Source organism: Panthera uncia, chromosome F2, assembly GCF_023721935.1.
Source record: "Panthera uncia isolate 11264 chromosome F2, Puncia_PCG_1.0, whole genome shotgun sequence".
Taxonomy (NCBI): domain Eukaryota; kingdom Metazoa; phylum Chordata; class Mammalia; order Carnivora; family Felidae; genus Panthera; species Panthera uncia.
In genome coordinates this window covers 1,798,355-1,807,127 of record NC_064812.1, presented here as the reverse complement: position 1 = coordinate 1,807,127, position 8,773 = coordinate 1,798,355, and the positions used below count along the sequence as shown (strand labels likewise).

Genomic DNA, 8,773 nt, shown 5'->3' with positions numbered 1-8,773 from the left:
GGGCGGGGCGGCCGGGAGAGGGGGGCGGGGGGGGGGGAGGCAGGGGCGCCGGGGGGGGGGGGGGGGGGGGGGGGGGGGGGGGCAGGGCAGGAAGATGGGCGTGGCTGTCCAAGAGCCACACGGGAGGGGTCCTCGCAGTGGCAGAAAGGAAAACAGCCTGTGCTTGAACTGCAATCCTGGGTGTGACAGCACACGACGGCTTTGCAAGACATCACCGCTGGGGAAACCGGGGAAGGGTCCATAGGATGGCTCAGAATTCTTTCTCACAGTGACATGTGAGTGTACCATTGTCACGAAATTAAACACGTAACAGAAAAAAGGCACCAGGCTGTCCGTCTCCGTGCCCGGAGTCACTGAGTGGACAGAGCAGGGGCCGTATTCACTCTGAGCTGGTTTCCTGAGCACCTGCCTCCTGGAATGTGGGACTAGACAGGGCCCAAGCTCTCTGTGCACAGGGGACCCCCCAGGAGGAAGAGGGAGGAAGCCCAGGAGAGGAGGGTGGTCTTCCAAATGCACAAAGTCGCCTGGCCAGGCGGTGTGAGCATCAGCAGAGCTGGCCACCAAGTCTGGTTCCCTCCCTCGGGAAGCAGGGCGGCACCACTGTCCCCGGCCCCCTGAGGCAGAGCCACCGGAGTCCTTCCGGACAACGAGTTGGGAACAAAAGCAACCCAGCTCCCTTCTGAGCCAAGCGTTTAGTTCCCAGGACCAGAGCCCCAGAGTTCTTTCCCTGTGGCGGGAAGGCTACATTCTCAACGGTGCCTGCTCGGTCAGCCTGGGTCTCTTGACGGCACCGAGCCCGTCCGGCCGATCCCTGGGGGATCGCCTGGGGGGACGTTGTTACCTACGGCGGAGGCGAGAGCCAGCCTGTATCCTTAGGACCCCCACCCGCCCGATCACATCCGCACCTACACCTGTCTGTCTGACCTCACCCCCGCCAACCTGGCCCTCCTCCACGCTGCCCGTGGGGCCCCTCTCCCACGACGGCCTCCACACCCTCCTGCAGGTGGCCAGAGGCACAGAGGTAGCAGGTGGTCCACCCCAACGTGCTGTCAGACCGGGAGGCCGGGCACGGCTGGGGCCACAGGGGCAGGCAGCTCTGGCCTCTGCCCCCCGCGTGTAGCATGAGTGCCGAACCAGGTTCACAACTGTCCCCGGTGACAGAATCCCTCCTTCGGACGCACAGCACTGGAAAGTACAGGTGACACATGAATCCAGAGCTGTTCCGGGTAACAGGAGGGGGCGCACAGGGCAGGGGTGACTAGAGCCCCCGTGCCCGGTCCCCGTGAGCGATGTCAAACCTGCTGGCCTAGCAGCTCTCCACACTCCAGGCTCCACGGTGCCACGGGGCAGCCGGCGAAAGACAGAGCCCAGATTCCACGGCCCACACGCGGGCTTCCACTCCCAGCTCTGCCGAGCTTGCTTCCGGCCTTGGGAGAACGAAGTCCCCTCTCGCAGTCCAAGAGAAGGGACCCGCCCACTGCCCTGCTCCCATCAGTGACACGAAGACCACCCACCGTGCACTCGGCTCAGAGCCCGAGGCGCTCCTCAGGGCCCCCGCGGCACTGCGCACCCACCTGCCAAAGGTCCGTGGCGGCCGGCTCACCCCTGTCCCGGGAAGCAGGGAGCTGGGCGTCACCCCTCCCCCAACCCGCCCCACCCCGGCTCCAGCTCCAAGAGCCCTCTCCTTTTGCTGTGAGGAGTGCACACGGCACACGTGAGTACCCTGCTCAGGGCGGGCCCACCCATGCTCTCAGCGCCCCTCACAGCTTCCCACCCGCAGGAGATGTGGGGGTGACCCCAGGTGCACCAAGGGCCCAGCAGAGGGTAACAGCTCTTTCCAACTGCTAGCTGGTGCTTGCACAAGTGTCTATCGAGCGCCTACTATGTGCCAATCCCTGCCTGGGGCCACGGGTGACCCAGGGGAGCGCACGGGGAGCCCGACACCATGGGCAGCGAGGAACCAGCCAGGTGAGACTCTGTGTGCCCTGCCCTCCCGAAGGACTCAAGCAGGCCCCACAGACGGGGCAGGCTTCCAGACAGCAGAACTCAACCCAGCCTTCACCTGGAGGGGACCACCCGGCAGGGCTGGCACCAGCTGTTCCAGACAGACAGACAGACAGCAGAGCTGACATCTGGCTCGGGAGGCCAAGAAGTCGGCAGGGCAGGCTGACCGAAGGCCGGAAAGGTGATCAGGTCAGACGGCGAGGAGCTGCAAAGCCGAGGGAGGGAGGCGGCCCTACCGTGCGAGCACCCCCCAAGTGCTGCCCGCAGGAGAGGGACGGACCGACCAGCACCACGCCTCAGCAAGGACAGCCACAGCCTGAGGAGTGAGCGAGGAGCCCCGGCTGGAGACTCTCTGGACCCGGGGCCAGGAAGGAGGAGACGGGGCTCTGCCCCCACCACCGGCCCACACTCATTAGCACCCTCGCTGTGGGTGCCGCGGCAGGGGAAGGAGGTCAGACCTGAGTAATGAGTCCAACTCCTCGACTCTAAAAGCCGGTGCGGAGCAGGAGCCCAGCCCGGGAAGGGGGCTGTCGTGCTGAGTGGGTCTAATGTGGGGGAAGACTGATTCCGGGCTGCTGGTTCAAAAACATGCCCCCTTCCAAAGACTTGGCTGGGACGGATTATGGATCTCAGTGGAAGGCAGCCAAAGGTGGCCGGGGGGTGCACCCATCTCCTCCGTGCTGCCTCTGTCCAGCACCTTAATGCCCCCACTGTCCCTCAGGGTGCCTGTCTGCCCCCTCTCCCGCCATCTTCCCCAGAGGCCATCTCCCCTCCTCCGTCACAGCCACCTGCAGCCCCAGTGTCCCCTGCGGGCCCAGTCTGCACCCCTCAGACCACACCCAGGGTCTGCCCCGGGGGACAGGAGGACACACGTGAACAGGTGGGTGCCCAAGCGTGGCACCAGGCCCCAAAGCCCTGAGAATGCTGACTCAGTGACAGGACATCTTTCCGTGGGTCAGGGAGAGCCAGCTACCAGCCACCGATGAGCTCATTCCATCCCCCCACCCGCTTCCATCCAGCCTCACTGGTCCGCCTCGGCCTCCAGTCCCCAGGTGCTAGTTTGCACTTTGATACCTGGGTTCCCTAAAGCCCTCAGACCTTTGCCAAGCTCTCCTTTAGAATGAGCCCGATGGCAGCTCCAAATGGGAGAGGGGCCCAGGATTAAGTCTGTATAACATAATCACGGCACCATTAACACGGCCACTAACTCACAGGGCATCCTTCAGGGCGAAGGTGCCTTCCAGTCCCCAAGCAGTGGGACAAGAATGCGGGGCAGACGGGGCAGCTCAGGGATGACCAGACGGGTCCCTTATGGGCCTGTGCCTGTGGATGAGCCACCCAGCCCGGGGAAGTCTCCTGATCTGAGGAACACAAGGAGCCGAGCAGGGGCCAGGCAGACACCAGAGGTCAATAATCAGGGGTGACTACGGTCGGTCCCCCCGCATTCCTGCTAATCCAACTCGAAAACAACCCATACCTCACCTTCCCCGTCCAGCAGAGCCGGCCCTCCGAAGGGGGGGTTCCAGCCGGAGGTCACTCAGAAGGGGGGCACTCCCTCAGCCCCACGGCACCCCCCCTCGCCGCACCCTGGGCACCCCTCCCCTACCCCAGGGCTTCAGTGTCCGCCCCTGCGACGGCCCCCGCTGCCCGGATAGCTGCAGGACCACAAAGGGCCAGCTCGGGGACACACTAATGAGGACATCAGTCAGCACGCTACAACTAAGACCCTGGGTTGCCACATCTGCAGGGCCTCGCTGTTTCCGTAGCAGGATGCTAACTCAGTCAGGGCTGGTCCCAGTCCCCTCTCAGGGGACATCAGAGACAGAAAATAAGACAATTTCCCGTCGATCCATTAAAGAAAACAGTTAAGGTTTACCGGGCCAGAGCTCCAGGCTGGGGGCTCATGGGGTCAGCGTGACGACCAGGCTCTGCTCTCCCAAAGCAGGAGCCCCGCGAGCACCCCGCCATCCCGGTCCCCGGCCCGTGATCCCTCCACCGAGGGGATCTGCGGCACTGTTACACCACCACGGACCCAGCCACGTGATACTGAGCCACGGGGCCCATAGGCCTGGACCTCCCACTGCCCCCGGCAGCCTCCCACCACCAGCCCTGGGTGCCATCTGGCCCAGACCCCTGCTCCGCCCCCCAGCCTAGTTCCCCCAGCGATCCTCAGCCGGGCTGGCCTGTGGGAGACCTGCACCCCTTTATGCCTTCCCTCGTGTCTCCTGCTGCCTGCAGCCTCCTTCCCGCCCCCGAGCCCGGATGACGCTCAGCTTTCAAGAGTCAGTTGAGGCCTCACCAACACCCAGGACCCCTTCCCAGGTATGTACCCAGACCCTCCAGCCCCACCCACAGCCACACGCAGAGCGGGGGCCCTCTCTACACCCTCGCTGACCACTCACTGTGACCTCACTCTGTGACATATGCACGGTAGCATCCTTGAGGACGCCAGGAAAGCCGTCGGGGTGGCCCCCAGCTGCTCACCATGTACCCTGAGCCTCTGTGCAAGACCCGGCCTTCGAAACTCCCGGAAGAGTGTTCCACACCTCAGATGGCAGCCCTGAGCAGAGACCGTGGGAGGGGCCCTGCCAGAGATCCTGTGCGTTCAGGCACCGGCCCAGCACACCTGTAAGGACACCTGCAGCCCCCCAAACTGGGTCGAGTCCTGACGAGGCTTCCCCGAGCCTGGGGCGGACCTACAAGCGGGGAAGGGCTCCACCCAGTGTGGTTTGGGTTTGAAGCCAAGTGTGGAATTACCTTTCCTTTATTTCACACCTGTCCCAGCCCTTACTAGGGTTTCGGGCTCACGGGGACAATCCCACAGCTGTAACAGGCTGTGGAGGACAGCCCTGGATTGCAGGGAACTCACGGAACCAAGGGCCCCCGGGAGACACCACTGTCCCCGTTGCTCGGCTGGCTCAGGCACCTGCAAGGCACCGGGTTCAGCTCGTTGGCGAGTCCTGTTTTCTCCACCGGGATGTGGGCCAAGACAACTAACTCCCTTCCTAGGAGAGGTTCCCTGGCTCCACAGGAGCGCTGACCGCAGGTTCCAGCCGGCTGTGTCACAACCAACCTCACTTCTTCAACAAACAGCCACCAGCAGCCACCGGCTCCAGGCCTGGGCCACAGATGGGCTGCCATTCACAGGTGCGGCTCCCGTGGGTGGGGGGTCGGGGGGCAGGCCGGCTGCATCTGCCACGGAGGCCCAGCTTGGGTGCAGGAGGAGCCCTCCCTGGGCCCCAGGCCGCCACCTGGAAACAGGTACAGTAACTCTCGTCACCTGCCTCCGCACACCCAAGCGGGATCAGGCTGCTCACGGCAGGGCGCAGAAGCACAGGCCGGCACCAAGGCTGAACCGCCAGACGTTTGGCCGCGCAGGAGGGCCCCCACCCCGTCCCTTTGGTCTGTCTGCTCTGTCACCCAGGCTGCGGCACGGGCCCGGGGTCGGCTCAGGAGACAGGCGGCGCGGGGCGGCCGGGGGCGCAGAACCGGAGTCCAACAGGACGCCCACCTTCAGATTCCCAGCGAGTCGCCACCCGAACCGGATTCTGACAAACGGCATCGACTCCAGCCGCCCTGAGCCGAACACCCAGTTCCACTTGCACACACACGGCAGTCAGAACGGATCCAGTGACCACACACACAGCGTGTAAGTTAAGTAAGTAAATAAGTAAACCGATCAATCAGTCAATCAGGCCTCGGCCTTGGCCAGCTGTTCACACCCCAAACAGGAGTAACAACAAGGTGCCCGAACCTTGGAAGCTTCGGTGTCCCAGGCTGGATGGGTGGTACCTTAGGACTTCACAGTTAAGGGACTTGGGCCAAGTCTCCTTTCCTGTGCCTCAGTTTCTTCATCTGTACTATGAAAACATAAGAGGCCCTGTCCCGGGCTCACTGTGGAAATGAACTGAGCTAGGGAGCCTAAACAGCTGAGGACCAGAGCCTGGCCCCCAGAGCACCACGTGAGCACGGCAGGTACGACTAGTGTTAAACCCCCACGACACCCACCCACCCTTCCTGGCCGACCAGACATCACCGTGCTGCCTGGCCCAGCTCAAAGCCCATGACCTGCGAAGCCCCCCTTCTCTGCGACCCCGGGAAGACCCCTCCCTTCTCTGAGACCCCGGGAAGACCCCTCCCTTCTCTGGGACCCCGGGAAGACCCCCCCTTCCCTGGGACCCTGGGAACCCCCCCCCCTCCCCTGGGCCCCTGCAGCACCCCCCCTTCTCTGGGACCCCGGGAAGACCCCCCCTTCTCTGGGACCCCGGGAAGACCCCTCCCTTCTCTGGGACCCCGGGAAGACCCCCCCTTCTCTGGGACCCTGGGAACCCCTCCCCCTTCTCTGGGAACCTGCAGCACACATCCATCCTTGTTGTTAAGGGCCCAGGGAGTGCTTGGTCCAGTACGAGTCTTCTCTCCCCAACCGGAAGGTAACCGAAAGGTAAGCTGGCCTCCTTGCCTCTAGCTTCCCCTCGTCTTGAACACACGCCCAGCCATGACTGCATTTCTCACCATGTACTCTTTGCTGCCCTATGTCACCAGTCCACTCTCTCATCGCAGCCTGCTGGGCGCCCACACCACTCCAGACTCTGGGCTAGGCACCCAAGATGCAAGGGTGACCAAGACGGAGGTCCCTATGCCCCAGGGGCTCTCAGCCACGTGTGCGAGATAAACACACACACACACGTATCACTTCAGTGCAGCAGAGAAGGCAAGCTAAGCATCGGGGCCCTGGGCCACGAGCCTGTGGGTGAACCTCATCCAGGGGAGGCAGGGGACAGGAAGGTTCCAAAGGGGATATCAGGAACACTAGGGCATTCCAAACAGAAGACCTAACTGTCATGTCAGTGAAAAAAAGACGTGGGATGCAGGAAACAAAGCATCCGAACTGGCTGGGTACCTGAAGCAGGCCGTGGAAGATGTGACTGGAGGGACAGGCAGCAGCAACACCCTGACCTTCACCCTGCAGGCTGCAGGGAGCTGGAGAAGGGGCTTAAGGACGCCTGCCTGCCTGTAAGCCAGCAGACAGCAGCTCCTGTGGCCAGGCACCCATCTCACCCGCACAGGGAAGTCATCTGGACACAGGGCAGCCAGGCCAACGGAGGACAGATGTGGAGGTGGCCCGGCCAAAACGCCACTCTTCAGGAAGCCTTCTCGGATCTGCCCATCTCCCACAGCCGCCTGCAATGGCGACTTGGCTCCTGATCCCGTGCTGTCCTGGGCAGGCATTTGCTGCACCAGATTTCTACCGAGGACCCAGCACAGGAGAGGCGGAACCTCACCAGAGTACCCTCTTAAACAGGCTGGACACTGCAAGACTGACGAGCGTCACCTGTGTCTTTCACCCAAACTCGGTGCCCCTGCTGGGGTAGAGTGGAGAACCCCCATCCCTGCCTCCCAGGGAGGCACACACACGTGGCAGTGACAGAACAGGAGAAGCCACAAAGGCAGGGAGGCAAACCCTGGCGGGAGAGGTAGTCAGGAGAGCACCCCAGCCCCCAGAACTGGGAGCAGGGCCGAGGCGGGCAGCGGAGGGAGGGGGCCAGGTGAGGCTGCGACGGCAGAGGCCTATCTCGTCCAGCGGCCAGGCCCGCAGAACTTTCTGCGACCCGGCAGCGTTCCATACCTGTGCCACGCGTGGCTGCTGCCACCACGCCGGACGGCGCACACAGAGCCCCGGGCCCCGGAGCAGTGAGTGAGGTCCCCGACAGGAGGCCCCAGCTGGGCTCCCACGGGGCCAAGTCACACCTGGTCACCTGCAGACTACTCGGGCGGGAGGACCTCGCGCTCAGAACCGGGAGGCGCCTCGTAAGCCAAACGTGGCTGAGGGCAGAAAAGCGCGGAGGGGCCGCCCCCGAGGCCTTGTGGCTGAGGGCCGCCCCCTGCGCCCCACAAGTGGGAACCGAGGCCTCAGGGAGACCGAGCGCATGCGCCCTCAGGTGGGTCCCAGCCGGGGCGCCCTGGGGGCGGAGCCGGAGCGCCCCCGGCCCTCCCGTCCGCCCCGCCCCCGTCCACCCGGGCCTCCCGCCGAGACCACGCCCCCTTGTGACCACGCCCCGCGCCGGCCCCGCCCCCTCCCGCGGCCAGCCCCTCCCTCGGAGGCCCCACCCCCTCGCCCCGCCCCCGCAGGCCCCGCGCGCCCCTCCCGACCCCCGACCCCCGCACCCCCACACCTCGGGCCGCGCGCCCTTCCCGGAAGGGCCCCCCTGGCCCTGCCTGGCCCCGCGGCCTGACCCCGCCACCTCACCTGGGCCGGGGTGGTTCGCAGGCGCGCTCCGCTCGCTCTCGGCGGGAGGGGCGGTGCAGGGGGCGGAGCCGGGACCCAAACATCACGTGACGACCTCTCCCGCGCCGGGCGAACGCCGCGAGACCGCCCCCCGCGCCCCACCCGCCAGTCCCATCGGCCTCAGCGCCTTGCGCCAGCCAATGGCCACTCGAGCCGCGCCGCGCCGTGGACGGCGTGCGCCTCAGGACTACAAGTCCCAAACTGCCCCGCGTGGACGACCGGAAACGGCCGGAGACGGCGGCCGGCTGGGCCAGAAAGCCTTCTCTGACTGGAGCTCCTGGCTGGCGTCGAGGCCGTGGTCCTCGAGGGCCGCACGAGGGTCCCCGGAAACGCTCAGTCCCTTCCCCAGCCCCTTGAGGTGGCAGGTGCGCTGTCACCCCCGAGCCTCGGTCTCCCATCCGTGGAACCAAGGCGGGCGGGGGTGAGGAGGATGAGGATGAAAGTGAGCTTGGACAAGGCGAGCCCAGCCCTCAGCCTCAAAGG

The 8,773-nt window shown here is 65.0% G+C and overlaps 1 protein-coding gene across 2 annotated transcripts in view; it reads right to left on the bottom strand.

The window, feature by feature from the left end:
* The window catches only part of TSNARE1 (t-SNARE domain containing 1), a 150,921-nt gene extending 142,622 nt beyond the window's left edge, over positions 1 to 8,299 (bottom strand). For both annotated transcript variants that reach the window (XM_049632857.1, XM_049632856.1), the window contains exon 1: positions 8,252 to 8,299. The gene's annotated coding sequence lies outside the window, so the exon portion shown is untranslated. The remainder of the gene's footprint in view (positions 1 to 8,251) is intronic.
* Between the last annotated feature and the right edge of the window lie 474 nt (positions 8,300 to 8,773).